Genomic DNA, 19,148 nt, shown 5'->3' with positions numbered 1-19,148 from the left:
AGTTGGTTTCATGGGTGGTCACCTCTCCAAGGCAGAGCCCAAGGGTTTATTCAGTACCTTGCAAATTGATTCTTCCTCATGAGAGGGTACTGGCAGGATGCCACTGGAACAGAAATAACCATGTTTCCGGAGGTGAGATTGTTTTCCTTTATTCAATAAGCAGCATCTTTACAATATTCTGCTATTGGAAATCCAAGTATTAAATGAAATTAACATTTCAACAGAATTCTGACAGGGCAGAATGTTTTGCTGATAGATGAACGGTGTTCTGACACACTTAAAAAGATTAATATTTGTGAATTTTGACATAATTACTGATTTCCTCAACAGATTTAAAGTCGAAGTTTATCTTCATGTTAATCCAATTTCATGCCTAGAACAGAGCAAGCATAACAAAATGTCTTTCGTAACCTTCTGATATCATTAATTATTGCTACATTGGGAGTTACAGCATGGAACAAACAGGTTTTTAAAAGGAAATCATTTGTCTCTCAGCAGGGAGACTCAACAGTTCTATTTCCTTCAACACCAAGCTGCACTCAAGTAATCTTGTTTCATGGTGATCTTCCCTGGACAACCTCTAAGTCAATGGTGAAATCCCATCTATTTTGTCCCTGGATTGGTCAAATGTGCTGCCCGTAAGGGGAGGTGTCTATTTCCTCTCCTAATTATGGAGGAAGGGTTTTCTATATGTTAAGGCCACGCTTTCCCCAAGCTGTGGGCATTTGGTCAGGTTTCCTGGTGATTTTCCACAAAAGGAAATCCCCTAACTCATTAAAAAAAAAATAGATTAATTGACCGGTTCAGTAACAAGCTGCCCCAGGACCCAATAAACTTTACAAAGGGTACATTCCAATTACAACTGGGCTCAGCATGAACCTGATAAGTAAGCCAGCATAATCTTTCTTCAGCATTAAGGATTTTTTTTTTCCCTATTTTTTTTTCTTTCTCCCCCCCTTAGTTTAACTCCTTCTCAGCACTTGTGGACTGAGTAACTTCATACTTCTCTTTTTCTTGTGAATGTGAATCCCACTGAATAATTCCCAGCAATGTGATCTGTTGAGTTCAGTAAAAACAACCAACAGTCTACAGTCACTTTCTTCGCACCACTGCAGCCTTGAAAGAAACAGCTACAGCGCTGCCTTCTTCCACGCTTTGCCTGGTGTCACTAAGTGAATCCAGATCTCAGACCAGGAATGGGAAGAAGGAAAGTGATCTCACAGTATACACATCTGGTGGAGCAATTGGAGCTGCTTGCTTGCAAAGTACAGATGTAAGCCTGCTTTCACTATGTCAGAGGGTCGGAAAGGATGCAGGGTTTTTCAGTAACAAGCATGATTTTAACAGCAGGAGAAGGAAATATGAGGCAGATGTCAAGCTAGAGAGACAAAAACAAAAGGTACTGGCTACAAAACATTTTAGATTTAGATTTCCACAGCATTAGAAAATCCAGACACTTTAAAATGAGAACCAGAGGCTGAAGTACTCCTGAACCTTCTGCATTCATCCTGTACTATGGCACAGTCTAGAGATGAGACTAGGATTTAATAATATGCAAGTGTCAGGTGTGAGGGCACTGCTTAGCAACAAAAAAGAGTTTCTAGCTCTAAGTCTTCGCAGTGGTTCCCCATCTAAGGATGAAAGCTGCCAGTGGATACATTAGACAGTGCTCTTCAGCTCTATCCCCTCTTTGCCTGTAAGGAATATTGCAGAAGTTCAGGCTCCAAACATAGGGTTATCCTCAGATAGAGATTATGTGACCATGTTGGAAGTACCCAAAGGTGGTTCAAACATTCATTAGGCATCACCTCCACAGACAGAAGCAGAGGTCAAGAGAAGTGTCCCCTGAAATGCATCTGCTCTGCAGAACCCCCAGGCTGACCTCCTGCTCCACAGCCTGGCTTGGCTGCTGAACCCCAGCTCTTCCACCAGATCGAACACTACTGATGCAAGACAGCCAGTATTCAAAGAGGCTTATTTAGAAAACATTCACTGGTTAGCTGGATAATCACTGTAGAGCACATTTACACACCTGCCTGGTAGCTACTGCTACTTCTAAGACATAAAAATGCACAGCCATTTGTACAGAAGACACAAACTGTTTGGACTTATATCTGCTTCTGCTCAGATTTAGAATATCATTTTCATACATTTATTACGCCTAGCCTGTGCTGTATGTCTTACAGGAACAAGAATAGCTATAATTATTGTTGTCAATCAAAGTTTCTCTGAAGTCCTCAGCTTTACTGTTTCAATAACTCATTTTTACCGGTGGCAAATGTCTTCAACAAACACTAGAGCCTAATTTGCAGTTTGGTTCCCTTGTCACTTTCTGAGTCATCTTGGTGGAATGCTGTGAGGCAAGAGATTCGTTTTAAGACTTTTTTTCATCTTCCCTTTCCTTACATCTGAGGGCTGTTAAGAAGTTTGTTTTCAATAGCTCAGACATATCCAAGGCGTACCACAGGTACCGAAGGTGCAATGAAATACAAAGTTTATTCTACTTCAGGTACAAAGAGAATACCTGATATACTGTTCCAAAGTCAGCCGTAGCACATGCAGGTGCACTTGTTATTGGTTTCACTGGAATTACAGTTGCTTAGAACTGGTGCTGGGTTTAGCTACTTATAAGCAAACTCCCCAGTATTACATAGGGCTCAATGGTGACTGCATACCCTTTGGTGTAAACCAGAAGTAATTCCACCAATGATGTGCAAACCTCAAGGCAAACATCACCCTCCCAAAATAGTTAAAGTGCCAAAAATAAATATGATACAGTGCTGATGGATTTATAGGCAACTGACAGCTTCCCCCTCAGATTCTTAATCAGGTGTCACTGAGAGGTGCTAATATAATTAGAGATGAGATATGGATTAATAGGAAGAAAATATCATAACCTCGCTCTCATAATAGAACAGTCCGTACACTACACTTACTGCAAACTGCACCATTCTTCTGGTAGCATGACATTTGCTAAAGAAAAAGCCTGTTGATAATTCTCTATAGTCCTATATAGCACTCTGCCATGACTGCTCTTCAAAAGGCCATATTTATCCCCTGGGAAATATAGCTGTATTAATATGACATTTTGTCACAAATTAATCTTAAACGGGGTAATATTTTTGACACCAAATTGAAACTGGAACTAAAAGGCAGTTCAGGTGGTTAAAGTGGCAATATCCTGTAGCAGACTTATGTTCCCTAAGACAATACTGTTATGGTGTAAGTACCATTGTACTGGGATGTACCAACAGGGAGAACTGTGCAAGTATTCCTTCATTTTAACAACAGACATACAGGATCATTGGCCTTCCACTCTTTATTACAGTTGGTGGTACAGTAATGCCCACTGACCCCAAATATCAGAGCCTATGACGACAGGTGCAGTATAGAATAACAAACCTTGTGCTCAGAAAAGCAGCCAAGTAATTAGCACCTCATCTCCCATCATGATGAGATGTACTGTAGAAAAGTAGACAGACAGTTCAACAAAGATTTAAAAAAAAAAAAACTAATTCTTCATTAAAGCAATTAAAAGTGGCCTGGTCTGGTTTTTAATTGATGTCTCATGGCACAAGTCAGTCATGACGAAAGGGATTCTCTGTGCTGTGCTCTCTTTCCTGCTGTGGAAGTTCCCAGGCTTTGTAGAGTTCATCAATGCCAGGCTAATTAACACAGTGTAATACTGCCACTTACACCCATTTCCCAATTCATTTGCACATAGCTTCCACTTAAACAGAAATCAGGGTAAATTCATCATACAGATTTCCACAGGAGTTGACCCTATTATACAAAGGATGCTGTTAACCTTTTCTATTCCTTTCCTCCAAACGATGTGATGCTGATGGTCACCAAAGATGACTGGTGATTTAGTATACCAAAATATCACCTTACGAGTCCTTCAATGTACATCTCAGCTGTTATTCACCCACTGCATGTCAGCTGATTTTAATGGGATCGTTTTTATTAAGATTAATATCTCCCCCACAGCTGTTTAATTACTTCCTGAACCTGAATGCTGCAGCCAGCGCCCATCCAAATATATTTCTGTTACAAAATATTTAACTATCTACACTTCTGATTAATAACTATCTCTGAGATGTGAAGCCCACTGACCACTAGTGATCCTTAAAGATCCTATGGCATTTTTTTGCAAGAGCAGAGGGTACTATAAACTCCTGGATGTTGGCCTTATTCCAGTTGGGATAATTAAATTCTACCACACTAAAATTCCCCCTGCAGTTTCAGTTGGAGAAGTCCTGTTCTTCACTTCCTGTTTTAACAACCAGACTGAAGTGTTGCTTGAGTTGAATTGCCAACACGTTCCATCCCTGAGCTGGGGAAGGAGACTCAGCCCATGGGTACACATTCTGCCAAACGCTTTGGGACTCATTAGGAAGGTGGTGTAGAACATGTGACCTAGAAAACCATACAAACATAACGCCAACCTCCGTGTTACTGCAGGTTGATCACTGTGCTCGTGTGCTGCTGGATTTTTATTTTCAGCAGAAGCAATCAACGTGAAATGTCTGAGTATCTACCAATGCTGCAATGAAACTCCCCAGGATGGACAAAGAGGTTTTGCTGGTGAGCGTTTTATCAACTGCTCAAGCAAGTGTAAGAATCAATCCAGCTGAGATTTAAACTTCAGCACTTTCAATGCCTGAGTAATCACTTGGTTACACTGAGCATTAGCAAGTTTTAGATAACAAATTGATTTTCTAGGAATAGATGGTAAACATAAGTACCCCTAATTTCTGTATTGGGGAACAGCAGAAAATATTGATCCGAGGGCAGTGTTTTTTACTTAAATGGGGAATTCTGTTTATTGGTCCTGCTGAGCTGCTTCCTCTTTCTATATGCTACGAATATACCCCATCTGTAAAGAGGCAATGAGGGGTTGCACAGCCCCATTTGTCCTAGGAAGAGAGCAGGAAGCAAGTCTGTAACTTTGTCAAGGGGGGAAATCCGCCATTATATTTAAAGGCTGATTTGACTGATTTTCTTATGAAAAACATTTCTGGGCAATCCAAGTCTGGAATTCAGAAACTGCAGTGGCTAAACAGATCAATACAATGAGCTATTAAAAAAGCCTTGAAAATACTATTTCTGTGTTCATTTGAGAGCAAACAGACAAAACTCCTTCCTCTGAATTCCTCCAGCTTAGCATAAAGTAAGAAAGATGATACACTGCAGATTCTGTTGCTCCAGGCAACTGATGAGGAACCTCTTTGATGTGCTTTGATTAATGCAGACTTCTTTGATTCAGTGATATTTGGTTCCAGTTCTACTTTAAAAATAAAAAATCCTTGTTGCCACAGGGAAAACAGTTGAGGACACTTGCTTGGAAAACACTTGGGCTTATGTTAAGAGTTCTTAGTCAGGATTGAAAAGTTTTGTCGCCTCTACTGTTCTCTCTCCTTTTAACTGATCTCCTTGACTGCAAACACGAGCATGAGGTACATTATCACCATGTAGTTCTTTACATCTTTTAGAATAATAGAAAAACAGGAGTGAAAGGGACCTGTAGAGATTATCTATTCCCTCCCAAACCACATGCAGTGTTTCTATCAGACATCTCCCTGCCTCTGTGTTGGAGGTCACATACTGCCCTGGAATGATCTTGCAGCTTCAGACAGAGAGATGCTGTCAGGAAACATAAGGCCTCCTGAGAAACACTAATTCCATAGTTTACTACAAAAGTGTCTGTATAAAAATAAGGATAAGAAACCACTTCATTAACGTTTGCTTCAAAATGAGAATGGATGTTTTATCTAGCTAATACGGAAGAGATTTAGTGTAAGTCAGAACAGTCAGAATCTAGAAGGAACCCCTGGCTATTCCCAACTTTGGGAATTTATCATTAATTTCAAGCCCAGTAGTTTTTGATTAATTGGGCCAGGTCATAATACCAAGCTGTTTTAGTCTGATGTCCAGCTATCAGAAAAAGCCAGAAGCACAAGGAGGACCACCTATCGTGTTTCACCAACAGGGCAAGCATCCTCAGACTCTCAGTCCAAGAGAACTCCCACTTGTTTCTAAGCGAACCATTCAGACTGCATTTTTTTCCTGAATGGATCAGTACAGCTCACAGACTTGAGGCTATTCTAGAATGAGTCAATGGCATTTTTAAACCACTCTGAGTTAATATCAGTCTACACTGCAATATAAGTATTGATAGTTAAGTAATTTTTTTAATTATTATTAATTTTTAAGAAATGTGAATTCCCTTACACCCTACTTCGGTAGCTTAAAGATTGTAGGAGGTCAAAAAAAAATAGGTCATTGAAAATAACATTGCAACAAGAAATTAATTGCAAAGAACGTTTAATATGACAGGGGACTACATAAAATCCTATTATATTTCTCCACTATCCTACTCAGTAGTCTGTACTACTGCTATACTCAAAGGCCAGGGCAGTCTCCCAGGGTAAATTGCTACATTAGTTTGACATTTCTGGCTCCAATTAACCTTATATTTGAGCTATTTTCTGAGGGTTTTTTTCTTTTTTTTTTTAAATCTGTGATAAGGTTATGTTTTTCTATTAGAGTTTCAATTGCTTAATGGCCTGTTCCTGATGCCAATCCCTCTTTATACACACTATAGGTAAGAAAATTAGGCCGTACTTTGACAATGCATTACCTCCAGGAGCAGGACCAGCTTAGGGTATTCCAAACTCTTCCTGCTTGTCCCTGAGCTCACAGGACAGTGCAGTCCTCTACATTGCACCCACCTGGCTAAGTGTTGCACTGCAGTACAGGAACAAAAGAAGTTTCAGATGTTTGCCTAAACCCCAATCTTACTAAGTTTGTAAAGGAAAAAAAAAAAAGGAGAAGGAAAACAAAACAACATCCTGTTATTGTTATTAAGGGCATCGCATCATATCACACCTAGCATTCTGCAGTTAGCCCAGCTGTAAATGCTAAGGAGATCATGAAGGCAAGTACCAAGAGGGCATTTAGCCAGATGAAAGTCAATGAAGACACCAATACCAAATCTCAGCTGTTGCATTTCTGGACTGATTACATTTTGTATATAGCAGTACAGAGATTTGGAAACAAAGCACAGGTAGCTTAATTAAAATTAACCTTGATTAAGAAATAAAACAATATGCATGTCCTTCTGATCTATACATTAGATCAAAATAGCATGGAAATGAGCAATGCAAACCATTTTCTGAGCAGGAAAAGAGCAGTGTCACAATCTTGCTTATACCTGAAACATGGGGTATAAGTCTTGGTTTGTAATTAGCTGGCAAACAGTTTGCTCTGAGTATTGAATATTCCGAAAACCAAATTCAAGCTATATGACCTATAGCTCAGCAGAACAGTCAGTTCTAATGTTTTAATTGCAATTCAGACAAAACATTCTTATGTTTATGAATGCAAATTCATTAGCCACAAACAACTGCCAAAAAAAAGGCGTTCTGAAACTTTCCCCATGTCAAGGCTATTTACTAGAAGAATTCCAGAAGAGAATTACTTGGGAAATGCAACATCTTAAATGTTATTTTTGCTTTCATATTAATATATTTCAATCTGAAAGAATAATAGCTAGATTTTGCAGATCCACTCAGCTCCAGTATTAGGTGAGTGGTGTTAATACTGCACAAAGCATCACAGAGACAACTACAGAAGTGCGAGAGCTGAGATATGGTTGGCAAGGAAACCACAATTTACAATAGCTTGGATTTTCATATGCAGAACCTACCACACTGTAATGTTAATTATGTACAGCAAGGCAACGCTTTGCTTCTGAAGTCAAGTCACTCCACTGACTATCACATGAGCCAAACTAAGCAAATGCTGTGTACTTCCATCACGATGCAGCATTTATCTGATAGAGCCAATGGAAGTAAATGGCAAAATCTGCTTTTTATTCAGTGGACAAACATCGACACCTTGGGATTTATTTTACTTATTTTAATCCATTCTTAACGCCATTCATGATCCCAAACTAAATGCTATAGTGTAATCTGTATTATGTAATGCGGTCCTCTATTAAAAATAAACAATAATCTAATTTTGGAAACACAGTGAGAAAATAATCATGGCTAAGATTTTCAAAGGACTGATACTTTAGCTGGGTAACTTAAAAGGCAGTGGTATGGTTGAGAACATGGGAGCTCTTGAAATTGCTTAACAAAAATAAGGACACTTATTCAGGCCCCTAAAGAAATAAGTTACAGTTAGATGTGAAGTTTCAGTATCCATCAAAACATCTCGACATGAAAGCAATGCTCCTGAACTATGAAAAACATTCACCTCAAACCTGAAAGCTTGCCCAGGATCTTATTAAAACAAGGCACTTGCAGAGATAATGAACCCTGAAAAAGCCCGTTACTGAGACCTGACACACAGATGTGACTCGGAGCCTAGCAGAGATGTCCAGACTCAGAGCAGACATGGGGCAAATTTCAGCTCAAGCTGATGACAGCAATTGGCTGTTGCTCTCTCCCTTCTCAGCACCTCAAAGAACTCAAATTCCCAAATATGAAAGATACTATTTGGAGAAACGCTCCTAGAACAGTGCCAGTGCCTCCTGAACCTAGTAGTGAGATTCAGATCCTCATAGTAGACCTCAGGTCAGGGCAGATCCTGCCCTGCTCAGCAGAGCTGGCTCTTACGCAATCGGCCAGTTCCCATTGTAAACAATGGGCAAGAGACACTTCATCCATCTGGAGGTTACCAGCATATCATTTATTTATTGTCTTGTCTAAAAATTACCTTTAGAAATATAAATGCTAATTTCACCATAAAAAAAGATTGCAGAGATTCAGGCTGGGGGATGTTTTCTACATTCATTAATGCAAAATCAACTGTTCTGTTTTTCAGGAGCTAAGGATCAAGGACTGTCTTTTACATAATTAAAACTCTGAAATGTTAATATTATCTTCCCAGCACAAGATTGGGAATTCAGGAAACACCTCTCTGAGTATTAATTGTGCAGAATAATATGGCTGTCCATCTGTATGATCTGTTCATCTTTTGATGTTTAAATTGATCCTAGTATTCTGGAGACAGCTTCTGCAGAACTGATTTCCTTGTCTTTATTTTAGCTAGGTTCATTCAAAGGGCAAAATATCTAAGCATTCAGCTTTTGACCCTACTAGCAAATATTTAATGTATGAATTAAACTGGACAGGGCTTTGCCAGAAGCTCTCTTCATGTTTTATTTCTGAAGCTATTTTTACCAACATTTAATCGCTTAAATGTAAGGAGATAAAGACATCTCTGACAAACTGTGTTTATTGAGCTAAATGCAATCAAGGAAAGCCCCTTCATTTTTTTATAATGGGTTCAGCGCACTTTGCATCTCTGGCTTCATTCTGAACACGATGTTACAATCCAAGAGGATGATACAGTAGTTAATATTACCACTAAATAAATGCACAAGTGGATGGACACAGAAGGCAAATTGACAAAGAGATGGATAGATGAACTGAAAACTGCCTTTAATAGGCTCCCATGAAAAAAAAAACAGTGGTGTACAATGCACAATCTCCAGTTACTCTCTTGCCCTTTCTGTGTCTATTTACAAGGGACAGTTCTGTAAAGACCATCAGCAAGCAAACAACAGCCAGGCACCTGACTAAAGGTCATGCCAGCAACAGTAAAGCACAAATTAAAAGGCAAACCCCCCAATTTTCACTCCCTATCCCCAGCCCCACCAACAAGTAAGCATTAGAGACCAGCCACCTTAAATATTCCGGATATTAATGATGATCTTTGAGATGAGTAGCAGGAGGAGGAAAACAGCAAGGAGGAGAAGGTTTTAGGAACAAATAGCCCAAAGGTGGAGAGAGTAGCAGCAGAACGTGAGAATGACAAAATCAGGCCAGTGACAGGTGGAAAGGGCATTAGGAGAGAACATGATCAAGTAATTAGCAGGTGGAAGTGGAAGTTAAGGGTCAAAATCAATCTGTCAAGGGACAACAGGGAGGTATTACCATTGCAACTGATTGACCAATGCAGGAGGAGATCCATAGGCTGCTGGGAAGAAATTGCTGCCAAACATTTATCTCAGCTCTATTCTAGCTGCAACATACTTCAGAACAGCCCAAAATTGTACTGCATATTCAAAATTGCTGTTTCTGCTACACTTGCTCCTTTCTGGGGAGAAAAGAGGACTTCCACTTTGATCCCAGTATGCAAAAGATGAATACATCTGAACAGAGAGACAGGCATTACCCAAACTAATTCCAGTAAGGAAACGATGTGTTCAAACATACTGGCCTGTTCACATCATTAACATCTTGGATCCTTAAGTTTTTTTCTTTAAACTTCTTTTTATCAAGACTTGCCATAGCAAGTGGAGCAACATAATGCAAACAGCTTTAGACTCGTGGGAGATTCCAACCTCCTCACCCTTCCTCCCCCCCCGCATCTGAGATGAGGGGAATCTGTACACTCTTCTGATTTCAACAACACAACTGAGTCTCTGTCCTTCTGAAACACCCATCCTTTGATGTTCAAATCCACCCTCAAGTACTGGAAAAAGCATTGTAGAACACATTTCTTGTCTTTATTTTAGTGAGGTTCATTCAGAGGTCAAATATCCAAGTATTCAGCTTCTGACCCTAGTTAATCTGACCAGCAGGAAAACTGTCTGTAGTGAAGTGACAGAATGGCAAGTGGTGAGACAAACTTCCCCACCACATGTCCTACAGGACACACTGTTGTCAGATTTTCATCTACCATCAGGGAAAGCATAGTGTTGTAGCAAGTGAAGCCCTCCACCATGGTCCAGTCTCCCCTTGCTGCCCCTGCAGAGGTCAATAATAGTGGTGATTTTTGTCATGGGATAGTGATCTGTAATTTAAGTGGGGGCATTCATCATTCAGAAGTCACAGTTGAACAAGCTGCTCAGTGATGACCTTAGGGCACTCTCAGCCACAAAACCAGACTCAAATAGTGAGCCGGGGATATAAATGCTCATGTTTAGAGACAAGTGTTTACACTCTCTCTCTCTCACTACTTCTACTGCTTAATAGATGGGTTGAGACCTCATATGCCCTTCAAGAGTCTATAAAAGCCTACATGAGCTTCAGCAACCCAAAGAAAAAAGAGACTCTGTTAAATTAGTCAGCACTGATGATCCGTTCACATTCACCAAAAACAGACACAAAAAAAATGTGTCTCAGGCAAAACTCTTCAAGAAAGCAAGGATTTTTAATGGAGGAGAACTCTAAGTCAGTGAGACACTGAGAATATTTCATGGCCAGCTCAGCATACATCAGACATCTTTTAATAGATCATCAAGCATCTTTATGACTGTCTAGTTACCATGCCCATCTAATTACCTACTGGAAAGATTCTATCCATCATCTACTGTCTACCTCCAGCACAAACAATGCTACTGTCCGCTCCAGTTTCTCAGTCAGAGCAGACTGCCAGGAACAGTAGCAACAATGACATCCCCTTCTGTCCTCACAGGAACTGAACACAGAAATATAGCTGCTGGGATTCTTCTGCACGCTTTTGCCAGGTCTGTTGCCAGGCTCTAGCTGGAAGACAGACTGGAACCAGAAATGGCTTCATAAAGAAAAAGTAAAAAAATGAAAAAGACCCACAACAACCAGATGTGCCCAATAAATGAGAGCCTCTCATGTGGCTGAAAGTTTCAGCATTTTGTGACAACCAGCTTCAGTAAAAATATATAACTCTAAGTATTTTGTTCCTGCTCTGACTCTTATCCTTTCACTCATCTATGCTTAAGCATCCCTTGCCTAAAGAGAGATGACATTAGTTTCCAACACCTCGGTGGTTTTGTGAGGTTTAACCCAAAGCAGATTGAGACCACGGAGTGTTAGGCTGATGAGAATTTTTAAAGCTTTCTTACTTGAGAAAAAAAAAAATAATAATAATAAAAAAAAAAAATATATATATATATATATATATATATATTCCATCCATGGGTAGAAGATTGAGAAGATTGTCTTGAAGTGGCAGCATTCAAATGTTTGGAACCAGCTGAACCCTGCTCTGTAAGGCTGTTCTCTGGCTCAGCTGGCTCTGAACAATCATGCTCTGCAATCACCTCTTTTCATACCCATTACAAAAGGTGAGCAATACTTACTGGTTCAAGCAGGGCCAAGGGCTGACATTAAGCAAATTTCAAGGGTTATTTGAAGTTAATTGAGTTTAATCATGTAATGATTTTATAATTAGTCATAGTTCCCAGTCTCGCACTGAAAAAGTCACATTTAAGAATTATTTAAAAGAAAATTAAAAGCAATTTAGAACAAGCGAAGGGAAGCTACATTCCATGATTGGTGGGACTGGGTGAGGTGATCACCAAGTGCTGGCTAAATGCACTAACTGCTTCAGCGCACTCAGCCTCTGCCTTTAAGTGCAGCAAGCTGAAATCCCAGCTGGGGATTTTCACTAAAGCTAAGGACAGCAGTAAGTTTCCAAATGTTAGTCGTGCTGACTTAGAGGTATTTCTCACTGGCAATGAGCTGGGTGGATCCTGCCCCAAGGGAAAAGAAACTTCAGAGTTTTTCCACCTCACTGGAGCCCGGTCCACCTCGCTGGTTCAAAGGCAGGCAAAGGCCAGGAAACCATATTTATGTATCCTCAATATCCGAACTTGTCAGAGGAAAATTATTACCCTCTGTTATATACAGGAAGGTAAATCCCGCAAAGATAGGTATTCTCAAAATTCAAGCTGGCGAATTTGAAATGCTATTAAAACGACAACAATAACAAATCATATGAAAATGGCATGCGCAACAATAAATGAGTTGTAAAGAATACTAACGTCAGTGAGTTCAGCGAAGTGCTCACGACAAAGCACCACCTATTGTATCTTCAACTCTGCAACACATTCAGGACAAGTGGAACACAACACTTGGAATGCTGGATATGTATTTAGGGATAAGGGAGACGAAACTTACACAACATACAACCATCTACCTGCTTAGTAATTAGCACTTCAAGGAGCCACACGACATTAAAATACAGCATATAAATTGTGTGGATCTGCTGTGGGTAAAAGAATGTGCATGTTTCTCTTGAGGGTGGAGGCAACATGCAAACCAGTTCTGAATCTATGTGTACCATGAAAATCCATCCTCTGACACAAAGTCATTATACTCCTAGGAAGAGAAAAAATAGTGCTTCCAGAGAATAAAATCCTTGGGTATGGCTCCCACCAATGCTGCCCCAACGTGCAGAAGTAAATGGCACTACTGGACCCACCAACAGTTGAGATTTTGGGGGTAAAGGGCCCATGTCTCTCCTCTGGCCTGGCTCTTCCCCCTGGCATCATCTCCCACCAACCAAAAGGAAACCCAAACACAATTTATCTGTGCAACTGAACAGCCTCGTGAGGATGCTAACTGGATCTGTGTCTGTCCAAAGGCACATGAAACAGTGTAAGGTTTCAGACAGGTTCACACTCTTTGATGTGGCATGAACACATGCACTGTGTGCCACAAGCATGGTAGTGCTGCCACGTTCAGGGCAGTCCCCACGGTGTACATGATTTATCTGGATTTAAGAAGTTAAGCATTTATAAGCAGCACCGCAGTAAAGACGCTTATTACCCTGCATAGGGACATAATTATTGATAAAATCCTACTTTTTCTCATCACCCACTGATAATTCTTCCATAATTGTCTTGCTTATTTTTAACAAATTATAGAACTGACCTGTTCCCAACTACTTGGGGATAATGAACCACAGGAAGCAGGACTAGCTGGGACAATTCCTTTCTTTTGAACACTGAAATTGCATGGAAAATTCAGCCAAGGAAAAATAATCGGACAAACAAAAATTCAGAGCAAAAGTGAAAGTGGAGTGCAATATTCTCCAACTCCAAATCCCTCATAACTAAGTTGAGCTTTCATTAAAAATAAAAATTTTTCAAGTGGTACCATCCTACTTTTAATTGCAAACACACATCACAAGTATACGTATTCCAATTCGAAATGACTGGTTCTGCTTTTACTGAGCAAGAAATTATTTCAGTGATAACACTATGAGACGAGATATTCAGAACAGCCCAGTAAATACTAGGCCTTCATCCTTTTCCACAAAGAAATGCCTTGGAGGCAATGCTCTGCAGGACCTGAGCAGTTACAAAGGCTGACAGTGCTAGTGCCTGCCCAGTACAGCACAACACACCACACTGCTGAGTGCTGCCTGATGCAAAACCTTTGGTCCTTTCTGAGAATGAGAGGAACAAGAGGCCTGTGAGATAGACCAGTATTTAGCAGGGGCCATGCAATGGGACCCGCAATGTGCCCCATGGGTAACCGTATCAGAGGCACTCTGCTGGTGGCTAATTCTTTCAGAGGATGTCCACCTCCCAGGACAGTTCAACAGCTAATGCTTTAACTCCAAAAAGGGGGGGTTTAAAATGATAAGCCTAACAAAGGCTTCTTTCCATTTGAAACACAATCATATCCACACCGTTCCTACCTTCTCCCTACAGCCATAAATAATATCAGTGTATTACTTAATGATATGACTTATTTATTATTTATTTAAATGATTAATGTAGAGCCTATAGCCTTAACAACTATAATGATAACGATTCAAAAACCAGAAGCAACATGAAAAGGAGATGCTTAAATAATTAAATGCCTCCCGCCTTTCCCGAAAGAGAGCTGAGGAGCAGCGTGCTTTTCTTTCTTTAGGTTTTTAGTTCTCCTACAAGTGAAAGGGCAGAGTGCCATTGGCTAAATGCTAGCTTAGCAAAGGAAAAACAATAAATCAGAATAACCAGTGTTACGGAAGCCCTAGTCTAGCATTTCCCATCCATGTATCTCAGAGGAGGGTAAGTACCACAAGACCTATTTTACAGAAGGTGAAACTGAGGACATGGAGGCGATACAAACAATCCACAGTCACCCAGAAGTTCACTTGCAAAGTTGGGCATAAATCTCCTTCTCCTCCATCTGTTAGCCCAGACGTCATCCACTAAGCCATACTGCTTTCCCATTCCCTCTTCTTGAGCTTTTTCTTTCAAGTCTTTTCTGAATCTACCATGTTTCTCCTTTACATCCATCTTTTTTTTCCAACCCCTACCTTTAAGCATTCCTCCTCCCCGGCAGTCTTTCCTTCCAACCTCACCTCTCCTGGCATTCACTTTTTACCCAGTTTCTTCAAATAGGTTTTATTCTCTGCAACTAGATAAATACTTGGCAACTCACAGTGCAAGTGGATAATTGAGCACAGTTGTAAGTGGATTATCACTGAAATGACTGATTTTACACAATACAAAAAGCTCAAGGCAGCAACAGGGTGCTTTGCAATTCAAACATTGTAAAGAGAGTGAAAATATTTTCAGGTTTCATTTTAAAATTTTCTAAACGCACAATGGAAACCAATTTCCCAATGGCAAGGCATAAATACACACTGTAAACTCAAATCACCAAATGTTTGCCTGGTTGTATTAAGGGGAACAGATGGATTATTAGAATCAGATTTTACAATACAGCTGGAGCACTAAAAATAATCCGAAATTTTTGAAGACGTTCTAGACTACTCTTCAAACCAACAAAAAGACAGAGGTGCCCTGACATCAGTCTTGACATGTAATGGAAGAATTACTGAAATAGACTGACAAGTTAAAAGTTAAAGTTATAAACCATAAATACTTAAACTCAGGGATCTCAAAGTTTACGCCTAGATTGTGGAATATTCATTGGAATGGCTTGGAGAATTCATTTGTGGTTTTGACGGGTAGCTTACAAACCCAACAGCTTTTTAATCTAGAGATCCTCTCTGTTAGTTTAATACAGAACTAGCTCATTAGCTGAAGAATTTTGAGTTTTTCATTGATTTAACTGAAAGTACAGATAGCCTACAGATGTTGGAAAGATTTTGTTGGTTTTAACGTACTCGAGACACTGGGGTCATTTGATAAAGCAGCTCAATATCCAACCCTACCAAAAACTTTGTGTGACCTTGGAAAAGTCATTTAGGTCTACTCATCTGCATTAGGAAGCACATCCACCCACATAATGCAGAGACAGAGACGGGCACCAAAAGAATGGGGATGCAGACCACCTAAATAATACATTACGATATTACTTTCTCCCACTCTTCATCTCCTCTATTGAGGATTGCTCATTCGATTCTGCATTATCTTTATGGCATAGACTTTTCTCCCACCTCCAATGGGATCCCAATTTCATATGCAGTCTTGGAGTACTGCATTATTACAAATAAAAATACAAATTCCAAATTGTTATATTTATCTCATCACGGCGGCATATGTTTAAAAGATGTAACTGTCACAGCGAAACAGCTCACAAATAACCTGCAAACCAAGAAGGAAAAATAAATAAAATGCTTTGTTAGAAGTTGTTCAAGGAATGATTCAAATCCACAATCAACGTAAGAAAACCACAGTCTGCTCAGTGACCCACTGAGAACACAAAGATATATGAAGTTTGAATGAAAAAATACACAACTTAATCTGCCAAACTACTTTCTTTATTCTCAGAAAGACCAAATAAAGGAAAGCATTTGTGAATAAGACTATTCAATACTGGAAGCAGGTACATGAGATATGGTGGACTGCAAAAGCAGACTCAGACTGCTGGAGACAGGCAGTCGCAACAATTTCCAGTGTCAAAGAAAAATCTGGCACCTTGTTAAATATTAATAAGCTGTCAGGGTCAAAATGTTTAGGTCCTCCCAACTCAATCACTTTCATTTCTACTTCTCAGAAGCCATTCAATCGGAAATACCCTTTCCTGTCTTGCCCCTCCTCATCCTGCCATCTCACCCAGAGCCATGTAAAATCAGATGAATATGGACAGTAAATGAGTTGATAGCCAAATGATGCTTTTGTCTCCCCTGCCTTTGTCATTATGCATTCTGTTAGTTTTAGTGAGGCACAGAAAACTTAAATACAAGAATGAGAACAATGCAAAGACTTAGTTTAGCAAATCTCTGCCACATTTTCTGCAGGTTAGTGCTATTGATTACTGACACCTAAGGGTCTGACACATAATCGATAGACCTCATGACCCACATATGTGACATGGCCTGTGGGGGCTTTAGAAACAAGAATGAACATGGCAGTTCCATCTGAAGCTTTTCATATAATATTTATTTATTTATTTGCAGGCAAAGCTGTTTCTGCTTAAATTACTGTCATGGTGAAAACTGGTGTCAGAGGAGAATGCTCATCTCTTCTCCTGATACCTGAAGACCAGAACAACAATAATAACTGTCAGTGAAACAAAAAATCAAACTCTACATCAGTAATCTAGGAGCGAAAGGCTCCCTTCCCTCACAAAATTATCTCTCCACAATGAGAAGTAGTCACCTGAAGAACTACTTGAATAAGAGACAGAAGGTGACTCACCAGCTTACCTTCATGTTTATGCAAAGCACCAGAGTAGTGCAAATCAGCATGGAAAACATCAGAAGATCAGAGGAGCTCTCTTCTGGTGTACAGTCCTCAAAGACAGATGGTGAGCAGAGCTTTCTCTCTCACCAGTTTGCAGAACACCACCGCCTTCTCTAAACATAAGTCTTTGTCTCTCCATTATCTTCACTGAATACAAACTGGTCACTCTGAATAATGTCCGGGATTCAGGAGCTACTTCAGATGTGCTCGACTGAAGCACTGATTTTGCTGAGATTTCACACTCCCAGAACTTTCCTCTCTCAGGTGACTATTTTACTGTCTCAGTGCTGAATTCCCACTTAGGCAATCTCCAAATGAAGGCAAAAATATAAAATTTTCCAACAGATTTTCAGATATTACTAAAATTCTTCCTCCCATTTCTCCAGTTCATTCTATCAGTTGGTCACTAACCCCAGTTTGTTTCTACCTTGTTGGTTTTTTTTGTTTTGTTTTGTTTTTCACTGTCTGAAGTGCAATCACTCTAAGTCATCAGTCATTACAGTGTCAATGCAATATTTTAAGACCAGTTCATACATATGAGCCACACTCCTGAATGAGCAAATTCATGCCAGAATAGCCTAGATTTCTTCATAAGTAAGCAATGGCTTTTACACGTCACCTGCCTTTTTACAGCAAGCAATATAGCCTGCTATCAAATCAGGCCCCATGAATCACTTGGTGGGGCTCTCTGAGGCCACAAAAAGCATCCTGCTGTTCTCATCCCTGGGGACTTTTTGCCCCACTTCTGTCACACAGACACTTTCCAGGCATATTTTGAAGGAAAGTATGTTTCTGACCCAAAGCTACATGCACTTTCAGTGTTCCTTCCAAATCACAAGGAATCACACTTCTGGAGCCAGAGACTTCCCTCTGATAGTGAGTATTCAGGACAGAAGCTAAAATCTCACAGAAATCCTTTTGTATATTAACTGCCCTCCAAAGCACCTAATCTTGAGATATCAGTCAGCAAAAGTCAATTGAGATGCTGTTGACAGGTCATCTCACAGTCCTATTCACTGTGCCAGCTTCTGCCTCATGCTGGAAAGATTTCAGTTCTTATGGATTCTTTGTCAACGTGAGCAAAGTTCTTATTAGGCCAGTGAAGCATGCATTCCCTAATGCACGTACCATGATGCACTGTGTGTTGAGAAAGGGCAAAGGTAGCTTAAGATGGAGGAAAAAGAAAGAGGGAGGATGACCCACACTCACCTAGTGATCTTAAAGCCCCTTCAGTTCTACAGTGGTTCACTACAGATCTCACTTCTCAAAACAGTAGAGCTTCCACATGCTCAACAATACCAAGCAAACCTGGGCAACTCAACCCTTTCCACTTAGATTCCTTCCTGAACATCTAACTCCAGCACTGTTTTGCCTCCCCTCAGTAAAGCACACTGATTCCTAATGCTGAGCAGCTTCACACCAGTGCTGTGCTCCACCCCATAGCATATCATAGTTAAGCGGAGGTGGATTCCACATTCTTGGTCTGTGAATTGGTCAGAATCCTTCAGGATGAAGAATACCACATATTTTACCCACACCTATTTCACACAAGCTGACCTCCTAATTCTTTTTCTCTAGTTCTCAATTTTTGCAAGACACTGTTATTTTATGGAGAGCTGAAAAATACCCATAAGTAAGTCAGAGGCAAATAATAATACCCATTCAGCGCACCGCTAGAAACCCTACGAAGATTTTTTTCTTTCCACAAGACCCAGCAATATCCTGCATGAGAGGTGGCCCGCTGCTATCATCTCAGAGGTACAATCTTTTTTTT

The sequence above is a fragment of the Excalfactoria chinensis genome, chromosome 10 (assembly GCF_039878825.1).
Source record: "Excalfactoria chinensis isolate bCotChi1 chromosome 10, bCotChi1.hap2, whole genome shotgun sequence".
Classification (NCBI taxonomy): Eukaryota; Metazoa; Chordata; class Aves; order Galliformes; family Phasianidae; genus Excalfactoria; species Excalfactoria chinensis.
The sequence above is the reverse complement of the archived record's forward strand: the minus strand, read 5'-3'. Positions refer to the sequence as shown.